This window comes from Ornithodoros turicata, chromosome 3, assembly GCF_037126465.1.
Source record: "Ornithodoros turicata isolate Travis chromosome 3, ASM3712646v1, whole genome shotgun sequence".
NCBI lineage: Eukaryota > Metazoa > Arthropoda > Arachnida > Ixodida > Argasidae > Ornithodoros > Ornithodoros turicata.
In genome coordinates, this window is record NC_088203.1 from 34015169 (window position 1) to 34042406 (window position 27238).

General features: G+C 46.5%; 2 long non-coding RNA genes across 2 annotated transcripts; both read right to left on the reverse strand.

Moving 5' to 3' along the window:
- LOC135390187 (uncharacterized) lies at positions 1-1079 on the reverse strand. The gene is made up of 3 exons (XR_010421757.1): positions 882-1079; positions 644-815; positions 1-149 (listed from the first exon to the last, which is right to left on the reverse strand). It is a non-coding gene; the product is annotated as an uncharacterized LOC135390187 (long non-coding RNA).
- Positions 1075-27238, reverse strand: LOC135390188 (uncharacterized). The gene is made up of 3 exons (XR_010421758.1): positions 27225-27238; positions 13988-14064; positions 1075-1086 (listed from the first exon to the last, which is right to left on the reverse strand). It is a non-coding gene; the product is annotated as an uncharacterized LOC135390188 (long non-coding RNA).

The window sequence follows — 27238 nt, forward strand, 5'->3', positions numbered from 1 at the left end:
CACTCTAGCAGACGTTGAAAGTGACTGGCCATATTCTTCAGTGCAGCGTCGGCGTCCGTGACATTGTGTGCAAGGGGAGAGACGCCGAGGAACAAGTAGCCGAAACGGTCAGATGTGCCTCGGGCACGTTCCTGGCACATGCGAATTTTCTGAGTACAAAGAGAAAGTGTTGGTTAATATTTATAGAGGTGAAAGCCGGTAACTTCTCAAAAGAATGGCCGGAAATGAGAGTATAGTGGGTGTGGGAAATATTGGACATACCCGCTCTGTTCCGCACACTCAATCTGTACTCGCCAGACTCCGCGGGCATCTATGGGTAACCGCAGGTATACATTCCCAAGATAACATTACACATCGTGGACCATGGAAAATCCAGCAACCCGCCTATCTTACGCACACAAACAGTCCTCCGCACTAACGAAGCGCTACGAGAAAGGTTGTTCACTTTAGTTCGAGGGCGCACTAGCAGAATTTTCTCAAGCATCCGAGAGTTTTTAACCGATAATTCCCCCGGATCCCTCGTCGTCAGTCAAGTACCATACAGTTCGGCAATGAAGACTGATCCGTTAAGTACTGATGAAGTCAGTAACAACGAATGAAATGGGCATGAAACCACCCTTATCATGATGATCAATATACTTACCAGTAAAAGACTGGTGAACTCTTGGACCTCAGCATCTGATGTGGCGTTCCCGAAATCCAAGTCCAATGTGCTGTAGTGCTGCACATTCTCGACGTATAGATCACCCGTAGGACAGTGGGCCATTTAAGTGTTTGAATGTTTGTCAAATTGCGAGATAACGTCTTTTCTGATCCTGGACCAAAGACACACACACATCAGTGTAACGCGCTGAGTATCGAAGGTAAACGTCCCTACTTACTCCTGCCTTATATCGATGCCACACCATGTGCTGTTCAATTTAGATGTAATGGCAATGAATTCTCGCAATTCTTCGTGGGATGCTGACGTGAACGGATTCGAAAGGGGCCTGTACATGAGCAAATCGCAGAGGCCATCGGGAACGCTCGGCATTGCTGCATCGCTGGTCGGGTTAGCCGTCCAGATAAAAATTTTGGGATTCAGAGCTGAAAAAGCAGGATACAAGATCACCGCAAGTACGAAAGAGCAACGTTGACTCAACGACTGAAACCGCAGTTGTATAAGCAGAATAAAACATCATGGTAGGAATTCCAATGGTAGTCTGTGTTGTCAGGCGATGTTTTGCGTCCTTCCGTTCGTTTACAATAATTAAGTGTAATTATATTAGTGTATTTCCAATTACTAATTCTCTATTCATTAAAGGTCAGCTACGCCGATTTCCCGATGCGTTGAAACGGTTGTGATATTCAGAACGAGCACATCCAACTGCCCCCGAAACGCACCTTCGTTTCTCAATTTTGTCTTCGTATTACGAAAATTAATTCATCAAAGAAACCAAAACAAGCCATGGGCGCAGCCATTTTTGTGACGTACATGGGATAAACCTGCTCCATCTACGTAGATAGAGAATCGCGCGTCTGATTGGATGAAAGCTGAGGCTTTCTCTGACTTCCCTGGCGTCTTCTCCCGTTTGCGAGGAAATCCAGTTATGGCCGCCGGCTACGATGAGCGTTTCGTCCGAGGTAATCCCGAGAACTATTGAACGATGGAAAGAACAACCGCGAACTCACCTCAACATCATTTTCGGCGTGAAATTGTGATTATGTGCTAGAGAACTTCGCAGTTCAACCGTTCAGCTGCCATTCACGTCAACCCGTTTGCTGCTTTTACTACAAGTGCAGGAATGGGAGCGATTGAGCAACAACGTGAGACTTTGTGATCGTTTGAGCATATACCTGCAGAGGACTGGTCTTCAAAGAAAGAAGGCCGTATTTCTGCCCATGCACATCGTGCGATTGCCAGGCTTGTTACACGAGATACATATATTGTGCATCATCATAGCGCGACTGCAATGAACGACGTAGGAATGTATCGTCACCACTCGAACTGCACTCGTTAAACCATTCGTCGGTTATATGAAAGTGCTCATTAGAGTTGCCCCGCACAAAAAGTGTTGGATGTAGTTTTGTAGTGTGTTGTTTATCTCGTAGAGCGCATCGCGGCATGTAGGACGAGAGCCCTTATACGTATTTTTTGCATGTTTACTTGAGTGTGCGCATTGTTCTATACCACACAGGCCATATTTCATTCATAATAGTTTCGCAAATAAACACGTACGGGTCGATCTCATATTGCTTTTGAGTTAGGCATAGTGTCTTCAGATCAGGGTATGTGTATCCTGTTTGCTGGGCCCAACAGATGTTATTAAGGGTAGTGCAACATTTCCCACTTCTTGAACCATGCTAACACTGCCAGAATAAGGAACATTACACTGTGCTGTGTATTCCACACTCAGTTGTCTCGTGACGTAAACCCCCAATTATTATATTGGGTACTCCACATGTTCAACCAGTCAGCACTTCCCATAGCCTATTTTTTTAAACATGTGCTTAAAATTGCACTACTGCCACTCAGGTAACTTTGCCACCAAATTAGTCAGTGACAAAAGGTATATGTACTTTATCACAAATTTAATAACCTTGGTGGAAATGGTTGATGGTGTCCTCTGCCTTGTACGGTGCACTTCATAGCAAAATACACAGTAGTCCAAATGTTTTCCTTGTCCAGAAATGCCCTGTCAAAGCTGAAAGACTCTTATCAAAATGGGGAAGCGTGCTTGTTTGTCCAGAGAAACAAATATGAAACTGCAGTGCTCAACGTAAATAACTGCATGCTCAGCAACTAAGGCTAGTGATGCCGAAGACCTGATATTTCTAGGTTAAAAGGAACAAAGGAGAAAAGACCACTGCGTCGTATTAATGTTGTTTCAAAAGTATAACACCACAAAATTTGTGAGAGTCAGTTGGTGTATTTAGTTATGTTGGTCACCTCCTGCACCAATTTTTAATACGATTCAAATGCGTTGCTACCAACCAGGACCTAAGCCTGACCTATGATCTAATAATAATAATAATAGTATCTATCTATGACCTATATGGACCCTCACCACTAGTTTGGTCTAGGTTTCACACGTGGCTTCTAGTGAAATTCGAAGCTGCTCTTAGGAGCTAACAGGAGACTTGCAGAGTAGAGAATTTTTTATTTATATTTTCCATAGAACATGTAAAAAACAATGTGCTGTACCAACTGTATTCAAAGAAATACAAATATACTTTGTTTTAGCTATGTGCATATTAGCAGATTACAGGTGACCGATGACACACAATGGGCGTCAAGGGTGAGAACACAAGAATACTACCACTGCAGGCACTGTCCTGAAATTTTAAGTCACCATTTGTCAGAAAGCAATGACCATGCACAGCCTAAGGATCATAATGAGCTCCTTCCATTATTCTTTTTATTGACAGCATGTTGGCTGCCATCCAGTCCATGAAAGTGACCCTTATCGTTGAAAGAACGGTTCAACAGCAAGCGAGCTGGTGATAGTGTCCAGGTGATAGTGTGATGGCGAGACCTGAAGAGGAGATACAAGAAGGGACATAAACACGCTATGTTGAGACATTGTGTATGTCCCTTCCTATCCCTCGTCTCAGGTTTTTTCGCTATGGACCTTCATGATGTTTCCTTCCGGAAACTTGACATATTTTCAAGTAGAACTGTGAAGGTACAGCTAGGTGCTGTTAGCAAATCACACAGTACTTTTCTTGAAACAAGAATCCATAGAAGGTACACAATCATCTTCAGCATTGCACACATCTATGGGACATGTTAATCACTTTGGAATGTCACAGACATGTCATGGAGGCAGGCACATGATTAGTGGTGTTGAACAGACAACTATTTGTCATATTTTAGGCACAAAAAGCAGTTTTGGCACCTGCGTGTTGAGACAGATGTATCTCTACATACTTTGCCATGACACAAATATATGAAGCAACAAATGTACTCTCTAGTTCATTATGGTTATTAGTCAACACTGGCAAGAATGTGTGAACACAGTCTTTTACCACCTACACTCTTCAAAATGACCTTCACACACGACACATTGTAGGTCAACGAGACTCCAGAATGATGTCCTCTCCCTACCCATTAGCTGAAAACATTTTTCTACAACCTTGCATAAGGGAAAGTTAGTACAAGAACCGCACACATTCCTTTTTTGAGCAAATCAGTATTCAGAGCGTTACCATACTGTGGTAGGCTTGCAGTGCATTACGTGGTACAGCACACACTGTAAAAAATTTCACCGTAGAACATGTCCCCCATTCTAATGACAGTCTTCTCCAGTTTTTCAAACTGCCATTTTCCATAGTGCTTTATGGTATGACACAGTATTTCTAAATCTTTACTGTAGTTTACTGGTTGTAGCAGAAAAAAGACATCACTGTTTCCGATCACAGGACGCAAGCCATAAGTGCTATACGGAAACAGTACATGCTGCTCTCTAGCAGTTGTTCGTGTTTAAACATGGTATGGTGCATGCAGGGTAAATTCCATGGCTAAAATATCCAAACGTGAACAACTGTTAGATTACATGATGTAGAATGCTCTATAGTACAGTAAAACCTCCAAAAACCTCCCTACCTCGGACAACTCCCCATGATTTCATTGCACGGGCAGGCTCCCATTGAAACTGCATGGGGACGAAATTCCCTATGTCGGACACCTCCCTATCTTGGAAGTAGGAGAGGATTTTCCCTGCAAAGTCGGACAAAACCCTGGCCAAATTACCTCAATATGGGCCCATCTTTGCACCAAAAAGACCCAAAATGAGCCAGTGGCCTTGACTTTTGCCCCTTTTTCCCCTATACTGGTCACAGCATTTTGTTGCTTTAGTTTTTAGAGTCCAAAAACAAGTGCTGTCAGTCTACATTGTAATTCTTTATGTGAGCACTTGTCTTCAGTTTGTCTAGAGCCTTTGAACGAGCACTGCACCAAAGCTATCAGAAGTGGGCTGACGCTTCAGAGACAAGTCCTTGCTGCTCGAAAAGCTCCAGAGGTAATGCCATTGAGTAGAATCTGAACGGAATTGAATATACTAAAATCAGTAATAATTATCAGTGAAGAGTGGGTAGAGGTACCACTACCAGGCACCACCACCAGGTACCACTAAGGACCTTAAATTGAAGTAGGGGGACATTTCTCACAGCTGTGATCTCTTCCATTTTTTGTTGCCATCATATTCTGTAACTCGGACACCTCTATAAGTAGGAGACGCTTCGGCTGCACCGCGGGTGTCCAACATAGGAAGGTTTCACCGTATTTATGTTCCGTGTCATGTGACCACAAACAATATATGCTTTTGCTCATGCTGCACAGCACAGGCGAATTGAGCTGCATGTGAGGATAATAACATGAAACCCGAGGCGCGGAGGAAAAGGCATGACTTTACGGTCTCTGTGTCAGTTGTTTCATGTTGTAATTGCGTACCAGCTGGCCTGTACCTGAGAATAGGTTTGATGCATTGTACACGCACCATAGACATGCAGTATGTGGTGTGTTGTGATAGTAATGCCACTGCCAATTGAAGAATAATGCTCCAGGTGGATTGTTTCGGTACAATCTTGAACTATGCATACCAAGGGGTAGGGCATCTGCGTGACAGGTTTACCTGGAAGTAAGAATGTAAATGTTAGCTGAAGTCATTGCATAATTAACATTATCAATATACTGCTGCAGATCATACAAACAATATCACACATGATGCTCCGATATGTTCTGCAGGAATGTCTCTGTACTCACAATATTAGTACAGCAGCTACAGAAAGGCATAAAACAAGTTTTTGTATACATGATACCACTTGAACGCAACACAAGCTTCTGCTGCACTGCCAGAACACCACGGCGGACAGATTTACCTTACTTCACCTCAGAAAAAGTATGTACTGTTGCACACATGATGCTGTTTGAATGTCTCGAAAAACATAATTTATGACCGAAAGACATCAACTGGAAGATTTCGATTTACCTTAGTCAAAACTCAGAAAAAGTGTGTGCTGTTGCACACATGAAACTGCTTGAACTGCCCTTGAGCGCTCTGGAAAAACACCTTATTTGTGACCAAAATACAACAGCTGAGCCAACATTGAATTTATACCTTACTCAAAATACACAAGATTTGCTGCCGTGCATATGATGCGATGATACTGCTTAAATGTACTCTGAAAGCGCTGGCACCTCAGGCATGGTTGCTCTGAGCTAGCGAGCAACAGCAAGGGTATACGAACACAAGAAGTCGAGCACAAGTGATGGAATGCACTTGATTAATCAGAAAATGAAATGTCTCAGTACCAGGTGTCACTGTTCCGTCAACAAAAACAGATGAACTTTGAAGGGGCGTCTGGTTGGCACTGGTGACAGCCTTCAGCTTGAAACCAAGACGGTGATAGTTGAGACGTGGAGTGCAAGCTTTTCAGTGGTGCCAGAATGCCTGCGAAATCATTTAACAAATAAGGCAATTCCAAATCTGTACTGAGAATACACCCGCTGGGGCGTAATCTCTAAAGGATGAAGCAGTAACCGACAGATAGCGTATTTTTCTCTTCTACGTGATGCAAATTGCACCTGTTAGCGTGTTAGCGCAGCGGTCAAAGTACGCGCGCACGAGAGCGAGGAGGGCACGACACCTGAGACGGGCGAGGCGGCCGGGGAGAAACACTGAGATTTCCGTCGGAGGCATTCGACGCTACACCTTTGGCAATGTCAGACGTTTGTCTTACGTATTAAAGTTTCGTTTCTTTTTCTTCCACTTTCCGATTACGATTCCATTTTCATCCGACATGGCGACGAGGAAAACCGCATCGGCCACTGCCACCATCGCTACAACCGCTACCTCCACTACGACACCGCCTCTTCTGGAACCTTTTGGGGCCACACCCAACGCTAGCCCTAACGACCCCACCGTCATCAGCATGCTGGCAACTGCATTGAGCTCGATCACCAAACTTCTCGAACAGCAACACGCAACCGCACTGCAGGTAACTACGATGCCAGACTTGACGTCTAGGCTACCACTCTACTACGGGAACGACGCCGACTGTTTCGAAGACTGGCATTCCGCTGTGCAGTCCTTACGAGTGAGGTCCGGATGGAGCGGCAACGCAACGCTCAGCTCTGCTATATCAAGACTTCGAGGACGCGCATTGGAATGGCATAAAACCGAGGGCACTAAGCTAACACAATGGAATGACTGGATCACCGCTCTCCAAAAAGAATTTGATATTCCCTTTTTGTTTCGCCAGTGGGTGAACCACGTCAACCTACGACGCCAACGCGAGAAGGAACCCCTTGTGGATTACATTTACGCCCGATTACAACGGATCAAGAAAGGAAAGTACCAACTCTCTGACCCTGACATAGTGGATTGGATTATCGACGGTGTTCAAGGCACAAACCTATGCTCTCTGCCTTTTACACGCTCCGGCAAGGTTCTGTAAACGACGTGGTACAGTACGCTCGGGAAATTGATCGCCAGTCTACGGACACAGTGCACAAAACTCCCTCCACCGACCACTCCAAACAACGAACAGCGAAGTCGTTCACAACAAGCAGAAATGACCAAGAAGGAATTCGGGACCAGAAACCTTCTGACGGCATGCGAAGCCAACCACCCGAAATACAAAGGAAGGCTAAACCTGCAACTGTTCCACCAGACATGTGTGCAAGGTGCTTCAATGTCGGACACCGCGCAAAGGACTTCTCTCCCTGACACGCGTACAGAAGAGGAAAAGGCCGAAGCTCAGCAACGTCGTCGGGGCCGTGACGGACAGTTCCAAAGCCAAACACCGCCCCTCACTGAAAACGCGATCAATAACGTTGTGTCCTCTTATCATGCACCTGCACATGGCATTATTCTTGTTCCAGCCAGTATAAATGGCATAGATGTCTTAGCACTATGGGACCCAGGCTCTGCTGCAACACTGCTATCTCACGACATCGCAAAGCTCCACAAAATTGACGTCATCCCTAATAAGACCGTCACGTTAAAGGGACCCTTTGGTGGAATCAACAGCCCTGTCGGCCTGGCCCAGGGGACAGTGTCAATTGGATCGGCAACAGCTACCGTCGAACTTCGAGTTGTCGACAGTTTAAACTACCCCCTTATTGTCGGCTTGGACTGGCGACGCGCAGTTCCTTTTGATTATATTGAGCGCTTTCACGGAAACGCTGGTCACAGTCTCGCCTGCTGTTGAGCTTGTAGACTCCGAATCGTCTCAGCTCTCTGCTACTCCGCCACTGAGCGACCCCAAGACTGCAAGCATCAGCCACACCACCGATACAGGCACTGAACCTGACGCTATCAACATCGGGGGATTCACAAAACTGATCATGGAAAACGACACAGGGCAAGCTCGCGACAGACCCATTCCAAGTCTTCCATCAAAAGATGATATAGCCAGCAAAATATCCTGTCTCCAGGGCTCACAAAACGTAACCGCAGAGGAGCTTGAGAGGCTAAAGAACGCATTGCTAACGAACTTGGAAGCGTTTACGCAACCGAGTACGGAACTTGGACTTTGCCCACACGTCGAACACACCATTGATCTTCTTGATGACAAACCGGTACGCATGCAACCTTATTCTACCTCAGAGGTCAACCGGAAATTCATCAAGGAAGAGACTGCCAACTGGCTTCTCAAAGGCATCATAAGGCCGTCACGATCACCATATGCATCGCCGGTCATCGTGGTCAACTAGCCACACCACGTGTCCACACCCAAACGCCTCTGTGTTGACTACAGGTATCTCAAGCAAAGACGGTGAAGCATGCATACCCCATGCCCCGCGTTGAAACTGTACTCCGCAAGATAGCAGGATCTCGTTATATGACAAAACTGGATATCAAGAAGGCTTTCCTCAACATTCTGCTCAAGGAATCCGATAAGTCAAAGGCTGCATTCGTAACCGAGAATGGACATTACGAGCCCAACCGTATGCTTTTCGGACTATGTAATGCGCCAGCAACGATGCAGAGTGTCATGAATGACGGCTTAAGACACCTTACGAGCACGGGACATGTTGAAGTTTACATTGACGACATCTGCATTTTCACTGATAACGTTGATCACCACATTGAGCTTGTCTCCGAAACGCTGCACACTCTTTGTGAACTTAGACTGCGAACTGACTTTACCAAGTGCATCTTTATGAGTTCCGCCATTCCATTTTTGGGTCTCATTGTTTCACCCGAGGGACTTTCTATCGATCCTCAACGCACAGAAGCGATCGAAAGGTACCCTACACCACGTAACAAGACGGAACTTCGGTCGTTCCTGGGACTAACATCGTACTATAGAAAGTACATCAAGGACTATTCGAAGAGTGCCCGTCCTCTTATCGACTTAACAAAGAAGGACGCACAGTTCGTATGGACTAGCGCCTGCGAAACCGCAATGACCACGCTCAAACAATGTCTAATCCAAGCGCCCATACTTGCAACCTTCAATCCTGAGCTTCCCAGAGAAGTCCATGTTGATGCATCACACCAAGCTTTTGGAGCTGTTTTGGTTCAGCGAGAGGGTAAAGTTGCCCGTATTGTAGAATACGCCGGCAAGAAGGTTCCCATATCGGACGAAAACAAGCATTCAACTGAACTTGAAGCCATCGCATTGCACTGGGCTGTGACTGACAAGTTCCACTGCTACCTTCAAGGACTGACTCACTTCGATGTTTTCACCGACAACTGGGCCGTTACACATATCATGACGAAACAGACGCCACACAGACGCCTCGCACGGCTTATGCTCATACCTGATGGAGTACAACTTTACCATCCGACACACACCCAGCAAGCAAAATACCGTTGCCGACACGTTGTCAAGAATACCCGACGAAGTTCACAATCTCCTAGTTCTTCGTGCAGCGGACTCTCGCCTCAACGACGCACAAAGGCAAGATCCAGCACTTAAACCTATCATAGACGACCTCGAAACTGACTGTCCATCCGCAGCGAAGGAACACTACTCCCTTGTAAACGGCACTCTTATGTCAATCTCTCCAAATGAGACACCTGGCATAATGCGCACCGTCATACCACGATCACTCAAGCACGCTGTCCTCAAATGCTACCACGACAAAGATGGCCACAGCGATGCTCCACGAACACTTTCAAAAATTCAGCGAAGGTACTACTGGAAGACAATGTCGCAAGATACACACGCATACGTGAAGGGGTGCCCGAAGTGCCAGGAGTATAACCACGTGCCCGGTGTACAAAGGCGCACATTGCAACCCCGAGCACCACCTACGACACCATTTGACCACGTCGCTATTGATCACGTTGGTCCAATAAACACGGAGAATCCAAACAAATATTTCATTACAGCTGTTGACCTCACCACGCGGTTCATTGTAACACGCGCTGTTCCCAGCAAATCCACTGAGCATTTCCTCACATTCTTTGAGGAGGACATTATTGATACGTACGGAACACCTCGAGTGGTCATCACAGACAACGACAAGGTGCTTATATCTGCAGCAGCAACACGATATTTCGCCGACCGATATATTGAACGACGGACCACCATACCTTACGCACCGGAGACTAATGGGCTTGTAGAAAGAGCCAACGGCAAAATCTTGCCAGTACTCCGGAAAAACATCGACGGTGACATCGATCACTGGAGCGCCTATCTCAAACGCTCAACATTCCAAGTGAACGTCACCGACCATGCAGGACTAAGAACATCGCCATTCCAGCTGCTCTTTAATTACTCACCCCGACGGCACATCGACAACGCACTTCATGTCAGCCCTGACAATCCAGCCATCGACATTGAAGATGCGCGTAATGACGCACACGTCAGCCTTACAAAGTATTTACAAGCCATGAAAAAGAGTTTCGACTCTCGACACCGGACACCAACATACAAGATAGGAGACAAGATCCTCTTTTACAACGAAATGAGAAACGGCAAGCTTGGAAGTCTCTATGAGGGACCCTACACAATAACGAATGACGAGGACAACGCTTACACGATTGAACGCTCGTTGCCGAATGGGCAAACTGAAAAGAAAATCGCCACTGCCATGCAAATCAAAGCCTACCGCGAACCTCATCACATGGAGCATGACTACGACCTCAGCGAGATATTTGACGAGTTTCCCTCGGACAGCCAACCTGACGAGGATCCATCAGCCCTGACCCCTGATATAGCAGAACCCGCTTCCTCGGAAGTACCGCTCAGAGCAACGTTGGAAGCAACAAACGCAGGAGATGCCCACCTCGATGGCTATTGGATTACGTCACCGGCGAAGATTGCGAGGACGCAATGTTTTACACCGGGGCCGTGTTAGCGCAGCGGTCAAAGTACGCGCGCACGAGAGCGAGGAGGGCACGACACCCGAGACGGGCGAGACGGCCGGGAAGAAACACTGAGATTTCCGTCGGAGGCATTCGACGCTACACCTTTGGCAATGTCAGACGTTTGTCTTCGTTTCTTTTTCTTCCACTTTCCGATTACGATTCCATTTTTATCCGACACACCGCATGACTGACTTGTCTAACATTACGCGTCTTACCTTTATCTGCTGCCTAGTCCTGCCCCTGCAATCTCCTGCTGCAGATAAGGTTCGCACAGCATCCCGGACGAGACATCTTCGGCTTCTTGTGAAACAAGTTGCGCATTGCTTCCGTAACATTCGTATGAGCCAGATGAACAGATCAAATCGCTCCTTTCGAAGGTGGCACCCAGTCGGAGTTGTAACCGATTGTTGCAGTCAATAGATTTCTCTTTCGCCTTTCGGAAAATTGTGGTTTGAAACATTGGAACTGCATGCTGAAGTGTTCTTGCAGACGGGAGCAAAACGCTCACGCATTCTCGGCACGCAGCACAGAACACGAATCACACCAGGAAGTCTGTACTGGCCTAGCAAATGCTTTGCAGTCGAAGGAAGCAAAACTCACGTTCCTCGTGGGTTTAGTGAAGTCCAGAAACATACTGGCTCCCTAATAGCGAACTGTTTATCACTCCCCAATGTGAATCTGCGCAGCAGACGGCTCGGTAGAAGAAACTTGCCGGCTTGGCGGAAGAATCCAAGCCAAAAGTCATGCCAAGCCGGAGCGCGGGCAGACCACGAATGTGTCGTCGACACAAGGTTTGCGGGCCACAAGGCGGGATGTCAGTGAAACTAAAAATTCACTTTTTCGGAAAACCGCGAGGAGTTTGGGATAAATATTTTGCATACATAATCAGTGTTCCCTTATGAACACATCGTGTGAGTACCATTCCATTCTGTAACACTCGAAAATCGGCGTAGCTGAGCTTTAATGAATAAAATGGAATTCACCATTGTGAATTCTTCGCCGAAAACCTCAGCACCTCTCCCGCTGCGGTCGCTTGAAAAGTCACGAAAATATCCCTCTCCATCGCCCATGTTCTGCCAGTCTCTTTGCTCAGCTAGTCTGTCGCTCTCTTATTGCTGGATACTGCTGGATTGCTGTTATTATTGTTATCTTCCCAGAGTAACCGCGAGCAACTGGACAGAATCTTACAGATCATTACAAAAAATAAAATCGTTATTGTTGGTAGGATGTCTTCGTGGCATTCCAACTCGTACCATCTTCTTAAGCCTTCCTCCGAACGACCCTTCCACCACCTCCACGTGTAAACCAACGTGCAAGAAACGTTTTCAGCTACTTACGAGGTTTCACCGATGCCCCAGTTGCCTCGTCCGTTGCCGATGAAGGTACCGATGAAGGTGCCGAGGAATCAGCAGAACCAGAAGGCGGATCAAAGTTCTCATCGCCGTCCCCATCCCCATCAGAATCTGAGTCATTTCCCGATCCTTACGATCCGAACACTAGTAAACATAAATAGCACGTCTGTCACGACTCTAATAGTATGCATATGTAGGCGGCATAAAGGTCCGCCGTCGGTAAAGCTTCTTCCTTATACAGAGGACTCTAGCAGATTGGATTCTATTGGATTGGATTCTAGAGATTCAGAACAAAGGCCCGCCGTCGGTGAAGCTTCTTTTGCCTTATACAGAGGACTCTAGCAGATTGGATTGGATTGGATTCTATGGATTCAGAACAACGAAGTCGTGTTTTCGAGAAATTTACAGAAACATGCCGCAATAGCAGTTGAGCTGTTGAATCCCTCTCTCATAGAGAGAACGTCACGCGGGCGTTTCGTCGGATAGGCCAATGACTGGGTGGCACCATTGTGACGTGTGCATCGGCCTCTCGTCCACTAAGTTTCCAGGCGTATTTCCTTCCTGTACGTCGCAACTTTGTCTCGTTCAACACACCCCATGTTTCGAAGCCTGTTTTGTTCCTCTCTGACACCAATGTGAACATACGGGTGGGTGGGGGTGCGTATACTGGGTGTTGTGTCAGCACAGCTCTGTGCTGCTATGTACCTCTTATTTATTTCAGCTTTATTTTTAGTTAATAGCCATGATCATTAATCGACCCATGAAATCCTTCAGCACAACGAAGGCGTCAACTGTCTTACCCCCGGGTTTGCGACAACGCCATTGGACTGCCACAGTTCCGCTCAAGATAACAAGAATTGTCCCGTCAATTGACCCAACAGCCTGTGTAACAGGACAGGCCATCAAAAGAAGTGTCCGATTAGCTTTCCACTTCATCTTCGTAGTACACGTTGCGTTGTATGTTACAGGGCATGGAAACGGAAAGACAGTGTCTACATAGAATAGTGGCTTAGTTTTTAGCGATAGACTAGCTGGAGAGATCGCTACACTCCTCTAGACAAAGTGCAGGAAAGAACTGATGGTCACGCAGGTCCTAAAGTTAGACCATCAACTTTTAGCATCGAAAAATGGAAAATCCTGCCATCAGATAAAAGTATATACATTAAAGCAAATGTGTCTGTAGGTTTTGCTTAATTGTGTTTGCTTACGCCCGCTTTTTAGCAATTTTATTATGATCAGACTCTCACCCAAAAGGCAATTTACTAATGAGAGTGAAACAGACACCCCATCAAGTGACACTCTTTTTCATAAAACCGGTTGAGAACTCACCTGTAACAGCCACTCCAGCTATTACAAGCAGTACTAGTATACTGCCAGCAATCAAGATCAGTCTTTTTCTGTTATCGCTGCAGGAGAAAAAGATTGGTACCATGCGAGTTAGCATTAAGCATGTGGCGTCGTAATCCACCCCGCAGCTGGCGCTAGTAGTACTGCACCGTTACGTACAACGACATCCTTTTTCTAATCCAATTCCAATCCAATCCTAGTCCAATTCTAAGCCATAATCAAGTTCTAATCCAACACAAGCCAAATACAAAGCCATCTGATTGGCCGCCACTAGTTCCGCTCACTTCACGTTGATTGGCTCATGCTAAGCCTACTGATCTTTGATTGGATGAATGTAGCTCCGCTCCTTTATGCTAATTGATTGGCTTGGTTCCGCCCACTTCACGCTGAATGGGCCATGCTAAGCCTACTGATCATTGATTGGTTGACTGTAGCGCCACCCCTTTATGCTAATTACTCAGGCTCCGCCCACTGCACGGTGATTGGCCCACGCTAAGCCTACTGATTGGTTGACTCTGCCTCGTTATGCTAATTACTTGGCTGCTTCACACTGATTGGTGCACGCCGATCGCTGACTCCGCGCCTAATTAACCGGCTCCGCTGATTGGTCCTACTGCTCACTCTTCCAGACTTTCTAAGCCTTCCCCAATCTAAGCCTTTCGATTGGCCCTCGTTCTAAGCCTACTGACTAAGGCGCTGAAGATAGCCTTCGTTAGCGCCCGCCTGCTCAGCAGCGACCCCGCTGTGGCTTTATCTCAGATGTCCAAACTTACCTCGTGGTGCAACTGGCTCCACCCACTTCATGCTGATTGGTCCATTCTAAACCTGCTTACTTCTAAGCCGGTCCACGCTAAGCCTGCTGATTACTCTCTCAGCGCACTGATTGGTTGTCCCCAGTAGAAGCCTACCAATTGGCCCTCGTTCTAAGTCCACTGGCACCAGATCGCGCAACTCTTTACTGGCTCTACCCACTTCATGCTGATTGGTCCGTTCTAAGCCTACTGACTTCTAAGCTGAACCACACTAAGCCTAGTGATTGGGCCTTCATACCGATTGGTTCATTATAAGCCTACCGATGGCTGGCCCCTGATTGGTCCACGCTACTTACCTTGTGGCGCAACTCTTTACAGGCTCCACCCACTTCATGATGATTCGTCCTACTGATCCACACTTGTAAGCCGAACCATGCTAAGCACACTGATTGGCCCTTCACACCGAATCCTACCGATGACTGGCCCAGATTGGTCCACGCTAAGCCTACTGAACAGCGATTCGCTAGCCTGAATTCATTGGCACCAGGCAGCCGCTTCAGACAAGACACAAGAATTGTTGATTTCAACATTTATTTGGTACAAAAGCCTCCTCGTCCAGATGTGGGTTGGTTCAGCTGCATCAGAGAGATTGTTTGTCCCGGTCCTCTCTTGCGCTCATTGGTCACTCAGCTCCCTCGGTAGATGCCATCTAGCTCATCTAAATGCAAGTGGTTGTGGTCATTGGCCCATCTGACTACAGGCCTCTCATTGGTCACTTATGTCTAGGGCGCCCTAACAGGCTCGAACTGGAAATGGTCACTTCCACTCATTGCTAGACCCGACTGCTACTCCCTCTAACCTCTAGGTGAGATAATATAAGTTTAACTGTGCGATATTGGAACTTTTACCAACTGCCATCAGCCCATGCCTGCATCCAGCTGCTCACCGGTTCACAATGATACTTTTTCACATGCTCTGATGGCGCCGAAGAAGGTTCCCTACACATATAATAGATGGCGCCGGTTGTATACTCTCTTTTAATACAGCTTACATCAATATGTTCGGTGCTGCCATCTGAAGTCAGCCTCCTTCATGCTATCCATGCCCCTCATAGCCACGGTTGCCTCGGTGTGCTAACAGTAAATTTTAAAGAAATGTTCAGGGTACGATGAACACATCTTACAACACACTCTACCCATCTCTCCATAGAACACGAGTAAAGTGGCCTTAACCACGTGTTATGCATGCGTAGGGGGAAGCCCACCTCTGGGAACAAGCTTTCGTTTTTGTGATAGTGTGCCTTTGCACTTCAACATCAAAATGTAGTTCAGTGTTTATCATGCAGAATGAAGAGAAAAAGCTGAAGTGAAGCTGAAGAACGGATTTTGTTGCAGATAGTGTGCTTCAACAACAAGAAAAAAGGTTTCAATGTTTAATAAGCAGAGCACACAAAAAAAGAAACCCACTAGCTCCGCACGCGTTCGTACTCAAAAGCTGAGCAGGAAGACGCACATGATAGAGAAACGTGGATAGTTGATGCTGTGCAGAGCTCGTTTTAGAGAAAAATGATTTCAATGTCGATTGAGCAGATCATGAAACAAACCTGTAGAGCTGTAGCTGCAAGGAAGCTTAGGATCATTTTGTTTTAGACAGTGAACGTTCAACACAAGGAACTAATTAAATCAAAATTAAACACAATTAACACAACCAATTAAACACAATTTTAGATTGCCTTCAGAGCTCTCATGGAGGTATTCTGTGGAAACGTATCCAGCGTATATTTCACGCGACACACATAGCACGCGTTTCTTCAAAACATTACGCAAGATCACTATTAGACGGTAAGGAGCACCATTAGAACTATAATTTAAGGGTGATCACACAGATTCAAAATGAACGAAGTTCATCATCTCAGAATAAATGTGTTCACTTACACAGTTACAAATATGACAGGTCTTACACCACAGATTCACCGCGCGTCACGCGACACGAGCACCACACAGCCCCCAAATATTTGAAGGGCGTGGACAGCTCACGCGATTTTCGCTACCCATATCCAATTTTTGCAATTTTTCACCTGAGAGGCATGCACACACGTTATCACGTAGCTATGCATACAATAAATTTTGAATGCGTAATCTGCGTATGATCGCGACGCACGGACTCAACATGCGCCGATATAGACACATCAAACTATCGCGCACCTTCCAGGTTTACAAGTCTACATCACACCACAAACGTAGCCAGCGTATATTTCACGCGACACACCTCCGCCTTCGCACAAGCACTACTGAACATAAGAAGCACCATTAGAAATACAAATTTAGGACGATCACACAAAAACGCACTCAATCTTAAAAAGCAGACTCAACCCAAGCTGAGTATCAAGAAACACAATTTCAGATTGTTCTCCCAGAACATTCTGTGCAAACATAGCCAGCGCAGGCAACCCACCTCGCACCCAGAGCACTACTAGAAGCACCATTAGAAATATAAGCTCAGGACACAACGTCTCATTATGAACAACTTCATATCGGAAAAAAAATACGCGCGGTCTCGAGGACTCGGAAAACATGATTTACGAGGTGACCCAGTTTCCCTGAGAAAGCCTATTTACATCACCTTGACGCAACACTTTTTTCCGCTAGGGTCCGCCGCAGAGTACTCAGTTTGTCCATGACGGGTGGAAGTGCATTTTGATATAAAACAGATGCCTCGAACACCGACTCATCTTCAAGGTGACCCAATTTCTCGTACTTGAAACGGTTGGGAAACAAGCGAGCATTGATATAAAACAGATTGCCCCAACCGGAGGGGTATATTACGAGCCTGTGTTCCAGCTATCTAGTTTTCCGTGCGGCTGGCACGGTAAGGGTCGACATGTGGGTGCCTGGAAGGTGCGCGACATTTTGGTGTGTCGGCGCATGTTGTAAGGTGTGTGCCTGCAGGCTAAAATCGTGTGAGCTGTCCACGCGCCCGTTTTTCCCTACCCTGTTGTACCGTGCCACGCGAGAAGAATCTACGTGTGTCATACCGGTGTGATGAGGTGAGCCCATTTTCTTGATGAGATGAACTTGTTCATAATGCGACGCCGTGTGAGTATCCTAAATTTATGTTTCTAATGGTGCTTCCAGTTGTGCTATGTTTCGAAGGAACACGTGCGAGGTGGGTTGCGTGCGCTGGCTATGCTTGCACATAATGTTCTGGGAGAGCAATGTGAAATTGTGTTTCTTCATACTCAGCTTAGGTTGAGTGTTCTTTTTAACATTGAGTACGTGCGAAGCTTCACTGCATAGCATTGTTTAATAAGTGTTGGGGCGTCAGTGAGAGCCTTATCACATAGCATCACTGCATAGCTTTGTTTAATAAGCATTGGGGCGTCAGTGAGAGCCTTATCACATAGCATCACTGTGCTCTATCATTCTGCTTGATTTAGTTAATTTCTTATATTGAACACACACTGTCTAAAACTGCAATATACGTGGACATGGGCAGGTCGCGTGAGCTGCCCGTGCGCCGTCGTAAATTCGTGTTTCAGATATTGCTGCATGGTGCTCGTGAATCTATCTGTCCGTCTGCGAAGGTGAGCACATTTTTTTTCCGAGATGAAGTTGTTCATAATGCGACGTTGTGTCCTGAGCTTATATTTCTAATGGTGCTTCTAGTAGTGCTCTGCGTGCGATGTGGGTTGCGTGCGCTGGCAATGTTTGCACAGAATGTTCTGGGAGAACAATCTGAAATTGTGTTTCTTCATATGAGTGCGTTTGTGTGGTCATCGCAAATTCATATTTCTAATGGTGCTTCTTACTGTTCAGTAGTGCTCGTGCAAAGGCTGAGGTGTGTCAGGTGAAATATATGGGTAGGCTAAAATCGCGTGAGCTGTCCACGCCCTTCAAATATTTGGGGGCTGTGTGGTGCTCGTGTCGCGTGACGCGTGGTGAATCTATGTGGTTTAAGACCTGTCATATTTGTAACTGTGATACTCTTAAAGTGAACACATTTATTCTTTATTCTGAGATGAACTTGCTTATAATGTCATGGAGTTCATTCATTTTGAATCTGCGTGATCACCCTTAACTTATATTTCTAATGGTGCTTCTTACCGTCTAATAGTGATCTTGCTTACTGTTTTGAAGGAACGCGTGCTAGGTGTATCGCGTGAAATATATGCTGGATACGTTTCCACAGAATATCTCCATGAGAGCTCTGAAGGCAATCTGAAATTGTGTTTCTTGCTACTCAGCTTGGGTTCAGTCTTCTTTTTAATAATGCGTACGTGCGGAGTTTCACTGCATAGCACCAACCACTATGAGTCTACTCGATCACTTTGTTTAATAAGCGTTGGATCATCAGTGAGAGAAACAATCTTGAGCTTCACTGCATTGCATTACTATGCTTCGCCATTCTGCTTGATTTAATTAGTTCCTTGTGTTGCACGTTCACTGTCTAAAACAAAACGATCCTAAGCTTCCTTGCAGGTACAGCTCAACAGGGTTTTTTGATGATCTACTCAATCGACATTGAAATCGTTTTTCTCTAAAACGAGCTTCTCTGTACAGCATCAACTATCGTTTCTCTATCATGTGCGTCTTCCTGCTCAGCTTTGTAGTACGAACGCATGCGAAGCTGGTGGGTTGCACTGCTTGGCGTCACGATGAGTTTCTTTTTTTTTTGTGCTCTCCTTATTAAACATTGAAATTGTTTTTGTTGTTGTTGAAGCGCACTATCTGCGACAAAATCCGTTCTTCAGCTTCACTCTATAGCATTATTGATGTTTTTTCCTCTCCATTCTGCATGATAAACACTGAACTCTGATGCAGCTGAACCAACCCACATGTGGACCAGGAGGCTGTTGTACCAAATAAATGTTGAAATCAACAATTGTTGTGTCTCGTCTGAAGCGGCTGCCTGGTGCCTACGAATTCAGGCTAGCGAATCGCTGTTCAGTAGGCTTAGCGTGTACCAATCGTGGCCAGCCATCGGTAGGCTTCGGTGTGAAGGCCCAATCAGTGGGCTTAGCGTGGTTCGGCTTAGAAGTCTGGATCAGTAGGACCAATCATCATGAAGTGGATGGAGCCAGTAAAGAGTTGTGCCACAAGGTAAGTAGCGTGGACCAATCAGGGGCCCGGCGTCGGGAACTTGGCGCCCCCATCGCCCGGCAGCAGCCGCAGTAGCTCCCTCCTGCACTCACGGTTGGGTCGCCGCAGGAGGGAGACCCCCACGTATAGCTGTGCGTGGCTGTCCCGTGTCTGGGGAAAGGGGGATCCTGGCGGTTGAGTGGACCTGGGGGTTGGTTTGGACCCTTCGGGGCCCCTCCGGGAAAACAACACACCGCTTTGGCCCCTGCTTCCCATAGTCGGGTGGTCCTGGAAGGCGCGGTCAGGATTATTCAGCTAGTCGCCATCCACCTTTTCATTACTTTTTCTTTCTACCTTCTCTTCTACTCCTCCTTCCTCTTTCACCATCTTTGGCGGCAAGGGTCAACCTTGGGCAGTCTTTCACCCTCTAGAAACTGCAATTGGGTATCGTGCAGACACACCTGTTACCGTGCTGGGCATGGTCCCCTGTTGGGCTCCGTGGTAGGCGACAGGGTCTCTGCACTGAACAGCAAGGTTTCTTTTATGGAGAACGACAACTCAAAACACAATGATCGGAACCGGAAACGGTTCTGCACCGATGGAACAAAAAGGTTCAACTTCTTCGAAACCAATTCAGAGTCATGGTTTGCGAAGGTTATTGTTGTTCACTCTGATGTAGAATCAAAGCCACTTGGAAAAATGTCACCATTCGTTGTTACAAAGACACTAGAGACAACAATAGGTAAAAGATACAATGTGAAAAACTGAGCACTGGTGATCTACAAGTTCAGATTGAGACAAAGGAGCAGAGTCTTGCACTTCTTTCACTAAGGAACATTGACGGCATTGCCGTGACCACTTCTCCACACAGAACCCTCAATACAATCAAAGGCGTCATTTCGGAAGATCAGTTGCTCTCGTGCACTGAGCAGGAACTTGAAGAGGGCCTGAAGGAGCAGGGTGTCATTTCAGCAAAGAGAATATCGATGAGATGGGACGGAGAAATGATTCCAACAAAGCACATTGTACTCTGTTTTCAACTTCACAGTCTTCCAACAACCATAAAGGCAGGATATGTAAGCTGCCATGTCAGAGCATATATCCCCAACCCCAGACGCTGTTACAAGTGGCAGCGGTTTGGCCACGGTTCACAGGTGTGCCGTGGGCAGGCTGTCTGTGCAAAGTGTGCTGGTAAGGATCACTCTTCCGAGACGTGTTCTAATAATGTACGATGAACAAACTGTGAGGGTAGCCACCCAGCGTATTCCAGATCCTGTCCTTTCTGGAAGGAAGAAAAACAAGTACTCAAAATAAAGACAGAACAGAACATTACATACCGAGCGGCAAGAGCACAATTAGAGTTCCAGAGGAAAGGAACTTTCTCTGAGGTGGCGCGCAGGGGAGTGGCACCACTCAGAGTCTCAGTGGAGACCCAGACCTCTGGGCCTCCACTCCACACTCCCCAGCACCAAGAGGTCACTGAGGTTTGCTCTTCAGTGACCACGCAACAAAACAGCCAGGGGGAGACTGCCAGAGCCTCTGAGGAGGTGTCCACAACTCCCTGCATTTGGGACGGGCTTTCAAAGCACCCGTCTCAAAATGCAACACAGAGTATGGATGTTGATGACGACGACTGCCTATCGCAGAAGTCATCATCAAGTTTGCCAGGGTCCACTCCTAGTAAAGAGCAGAGAGGAAAGAAGAATGGTGGAAGAGGTAGGGGCTCAAAAACAAAAGAACAGCAGAGGGTTCCTCCACCAAGGATACAGCCTCCCTAATTATTGCACACTGATGCACAAATCATTCTCACAGTCTTTACGTCGCCGGAGTATATGTCAGTTCCTGCTCCTCCTCTTTCTCTCTACGCTGGTGATGAGTGCCAAGAGCATTATTCAGTGGAATTGTCGAGGACTTCTCCATAATCTTGACGATATCGATGATATTTCTGAGAGACACCGCGCTATATGCCTTTGTCTCCAAGAAACAAATCTAAGTCAAGAAACGTCGGTCCAACTACGTCGCTGGAACATTCATCGAAAAGACCGGATGAGCACAGGACGTGCTTGCGGGGGTGTGGCCATCCTCACCACAAAAATGCTCCCTGTCAAATCTCTCTCGCTTAACACAAATCTTGAGGCTGTCGCTATTCAAATATGTATCGACCGTGTGGTAACAGTCTGTTCGTTATACCTGCCACCATCTCTACAAGTTAGTCAAAAGGATGTTGAAAATTTGATTAATGAACTTCCAAGGCCGTTCCTGTTGCTAGGAGATTTCAATGCACATAACTTTCTCTGGGGCAGCACGAGAGCAGACGGCAGAGGGAAACTGTTGGAGAGAATACTGCTGTGATTGCCAATTTCCCTCCTTAACACAGGAGGAATGACTCATGTTAACACTGCTACACAATCATTTTCAGCCATTGATCTTTCTTTCTGTACTCCATCTCTCTTCCAGGATATAGACTGGTGTGTGGACAACAATCCTTACAGTAGCGACCACTTCCCTGTGGTGCTCAAACTCCGCCTTCCATCTAAATCTTTGACTATGCGACCGCCCCGGTGGAAAACTGCCTTAGCAAACTGGGTGTCTTTTCAAGAGGAAACCTCTCAGTTGTTGGAATCGTTGCAGGGAATGGATATTGACGAGGCCAATAATTTCTTTGTGGACATGGTAATAAAGGCTGCCACTAAGTCTATTCCGCAGACCACAGGTCACCTCCCCAGGCGTTGCAAACCCTAGTGGACAAATGACTGCGAAAAGGGTAGAAAGGAACAGAACCGTGCATGGGGGGGGTAGGTTCCGAAGGTATCCTACACCAGCAAATCTACTGCTGTGCAGAGCCAGAGCTAAGGCGAGATGGACACGAAAACAAGCAAAACGGGACTCTTGGAAGGGGTTTGTGTCTTCCTTAACTGCAAGTAGGTTTGTGTCTTCCTTAACTGCAAGTACGCCAGCAAAAGTGGTATGGGACAGGATCAGAAAAATCAAAGGGGATTATACCAGCTTCTCTGTCCCCCTTCTTCAGAAAAATGGCGTTGTTTGTGAGACTTTAGAAGAACAGGCTGACGCCCTGGGTGAACACTTCCAGAATGTGTCGTCGTGTTCCCACTACACCAATGAATTCTTAAAGATAAAGAACTCCACTGAAAAACGCAAGATTATGTACGGCACTGGTGACTGCTATGCCTACAACAAACTGTTCAACATGACAGAACTTTCAAGAGCCCTGTCTGCATCAAAACAGACTGCCCCAGGCCCAGATCGTATCACTTACAGCATGTTAGAACATCTTGCACTAGCAGCTCAAGAATGCATGCTTCGTCTCTTTAACTCGATCTGGAATGAAGGCCGTCTCCCGTCCCATTGGAAGGAAGCAATAATCATTCCTTTTTTAAAACCAGGAAAAGATCCATCTAACCCCAGCAGCTACAGGCCTATAGCGCTCACAAGTTGCCTGGGCAAAACTTTCGAACGCATGGTGAACAACCGCCTAATACACTACCTCGAAGAAAATAAGTGCTTAGATCGGTACCAGTGTGGATCTAGAACTGCATGCTCCACCACAGACCATCTGTTGCGTTTGGAGACAACAACTAGAGAAGCCTTTGTGAGAAAGCAACATTGCATTTCCATATTCTTTGATCTTGAGAAGGCTTATGATACGGCATGGCGATACGGCATTCTCCGGGATTTGCATGAATTTGGAATACGTGGCCGTCTGCTCCGCTGCATCGCTGACTTCCTTCGGGAAAGAACATTCAGAGTCAGGGTTGGAACAACCCTCTCTCGACCTTTCGTGCAGGAAAATGGTGTTCCCCAGGGATCAGTCCTTAGTGTTACGCTCTTCGTTGTCAAAATGAACTCTGTTGCCAATGCCATCCCACCTACTGTGACATATTCCTTGTACGTAGATGATATCCAAATATCCTGTTCTTCTATGAGCCTGCCCAGATGTGAAAGGCAGCTTCAGCTTGCTGTAAAAAAGTTAACAAAATGGTCTTCGGAGAACGGCTTCAGGTTTTCACCTGACAAAACTGTCTGCGTGCCATTCTCCAGGGTAAGGGGTGCTTTCCCGGATCCCAGACTCCAAATGAATGGTCAGGACATCACTGTCAAACACGAGCACAAATTCCTTGGCCTCATATTTGACAGCAAGCTGACTTTTAGACCATACATAAGGCACCTAAAGGGAAAATGTATGAAGTCCCTCAATTTACTCAAAGTCTTGTCTCACAGATCATGGGGCGCAGACCACGAGGTTCTACACCGCATCTACATGTCTTGCATTCGCTCAAAACTCGATTATGGTGCTATTGTTTACGGATCAGCTAGTAAATCTGTCCTTGATTCTTTGGATCCCGTTCATGATCAGGGTCTGAGACTAGTGCTTGGAGCATTTCGCACATCCCCAGTTGAGAGCTTATATGCGGAGAGCAATGAGTGGTCCTTAGGGAAACGCAGATTTTATCTTGCCTCTACCTATGCAATAAAAGTAAAATCTTATCCAAACCACCCGGCTCAGCCCTGCATCACAGCAACCCGGTTTTGACACCTTTTTGAGAAGAGGCCCTCTGTAACTCCTCCTTTCTGCATACGGCTCGCACAGGAGATGGAATCTTATGGCTTCTCTGAGGGCACAATGGTCCTTGAAGCAAGTGGTGGGATCCCTCCATGGCAGCTGCTGCCCAGGAAAGATATATCTTTACTGAAATACAACAAACGAGAAACCCCCACAGCAGTGCTGGAACAGGAATTCTTATCAGTTAGGGAACAGTTTGGAGACCATGTTGCCTTTTATACGGATGGCTCTAAAACGGCTTCCAGTGTGTCGTGTGCGGCAGTCACTGACATGTGCACCAGATCCCATCGTCTCTCCAGTACCTTCTCTATCTTTAGCGCAGAGGTTTATGCTGTGATCGTAGCACTGAACTTCATTTTACAATACAGCATTCAGTCGTCAGTAATTTACACAGACTGCCTCAGTTGCCTCCAGGCTATTTGCAGCATGCGATCGCAAAAAAAACTCCTGGTACAACGGGCCCAACACCTATGCTGTAGAATAATAAACAGGGGCCATCAGTTAGGTCTTTGTTGGGTCCCCAGTCATGTGGGTATAGCTGGAAATGAGCGTGCAGATAGGGCAGCTGCTGAAGCACTATCAGCTGACACAACACCATTTGAGATTCCGCACCAGGACCTCAGGGTAGTCTTGAGGAAACTAATTAACAGGCAGTGGCAGAGTAACTGGGATATGCGCCAACACAACAAGCTCCATTTGATTAAAGGGCGAATAGGTCGTCCTCCACATGTTCCTACAGATCGTTTGCACCAAGTGGTGCTGTCCCGCCTGAGGATCGGCCACACAAATCTTACACATAGATACTTGCTCTGTAGAGGGGACCCACCTGAATGTGCACATTGCGGGCAACCACTTTCTGTTCTTCACATTTTGATCACCTGCCCTACACATGAGCATCACCGTCGCCACCACTTTCAAGAGTTGTATCGACACAGAATTCCTCTGTACCCAGCCCTCTTACTGGGGGATGAGCCTCTGGTAAAATTTAATGCAGTCTACAATTTTTTTAGAGATATCGGATATGTATACGAAGAGGGGAGTCAAGTCCTGTAGATCACAAACAAAATACAGAAGCCGACACTGAAGATTTTTGTTTAAGTTTAATTTGTACAAGCTTTCGCGTGGAGGTCCACGCTTCCTCAGGTACAAAGTGAAGTGGTGACACACATAAGTATATATAGTATACACGACTAAACACACTGCTGTACAAAGAAAGGGAAGAGGAGAGGAGATATGGTGCCACATGTCTGTGTACAATGAATAGCTGGGCAGACGGATAGGTGACCTCTAACCGTTTAAGAACAGTAAAAGGTGTTGTTATGAACAAACGTTCTTAAACGGTTAGAGGTCACCTATCCGTCTGCCCAGCTATTCATTGTACACAGACATGTGGCACCATATCTCCTCTCCTCTTCCCTTTCTTTGTACAGCAGTGTGTTTAGTCGTGTATACTATATATACTTATGTGTGTCACCACTTCACTTTGTACCTGAGGAAGCGTGGACCTCCACGCGAAAGCTTGTACAAATTAAACTTAAACAAAAATCTTCAGTGTCGGCTTCTGTATTTTGTTTATAAGATATCGGATATCTGAAAGAACTTTAGGGTTTCACATTTTACATGATTTTAATGTTTTAACTAGCCCATTCTTGCTAATTTTTAACTAGTTCATCACACCGTAGTTTTTGGCGCATTATGATCCTCGTTGTCGCTGGGCCAGAAACCTACCAATCATCATCATCATCATCACCAATCAGGGGCCAGCCATCGGTTTAATTAAGGCTTATAATGAACCAATGAATTAAGGCTTATAATGAACCAATCGGTATGAAGGCCCAATCAGGAGGCTTAGCGTGGTTCAGCTTAGAAGTCAGTAGGCTTACGGACCAATCAGCATGAAGTGGGTGGAGCCAGTAAAGAGTTGCGCCATCTGGTGCCAGTTGACTTAGAACGAGGGCCAATTGGTAGGCTTAGACTGGGGACGACCAATCAGAGCGCTGAGAGAGTGATCAGCAGGCTTAGCGTGGACCGGCTTAGAAGCAGGCTTAGAATGGACCAATCAGCATGAAGTGGGTGGAGCCAGTTGCACCACGAGGTAAGTTTGGGCATCTGAGATAAAGCCACAGCGGCGTCGCTGCCGAGCAGGCAGGCGCTAACGAAGGCTATCTTCAGCGGGCTTAATCAGTGGGCTTAGAACGAGGGCTAATCGAAAGGCTTCGATTGGGGACGGCCAATCAGAGGGCTTAGAAAGTCTGGAAGATGAGTAGGACCAATCACCGGAGCCGGTTAATTAGGGGCAGAGCTCAGCAATCTGCGTATACCATTCAGTGTGAAGCAGCCAAGTAATTAGCATAACGGGGCAGAGTCAACCAATCAGTAGGCTTAGCGTGGGCCAATCAGCGTGAAGTGGGCGGAGCCGAGTAATTAGCATTAAGGGGCGGCGCTACAGTCAACCAATGAATAATCAGTAGGCTTAGCATGGGCCATTGAGCGTGAAGTGGGCGGAGCCAAGCCAACCAATTAGCATAAAGGAGCGGAGCTACCGTCAACCAATCAAAGATCAGTAGGCTTAGCATGGGCCAATCAAGGTGAAGTGGGCGGAGCTAATGGCGGCCAATCAGATGCCTTTGTATTTGGTTTGTGCTGGATTAGAACTGAATTATGGCTTAGAATTGGATTAGAAAAAGGATGTCGTTGTACGTAACGGTGCAGTACTACTGGCGCTGGTACACGAGAAACGGGATAGCCTCGTACTTTCAAAACTCGGGGCACAGCAAAGAACAGTAGGCAGAATGAATAGCACTTACCCTTTCCCTTGATC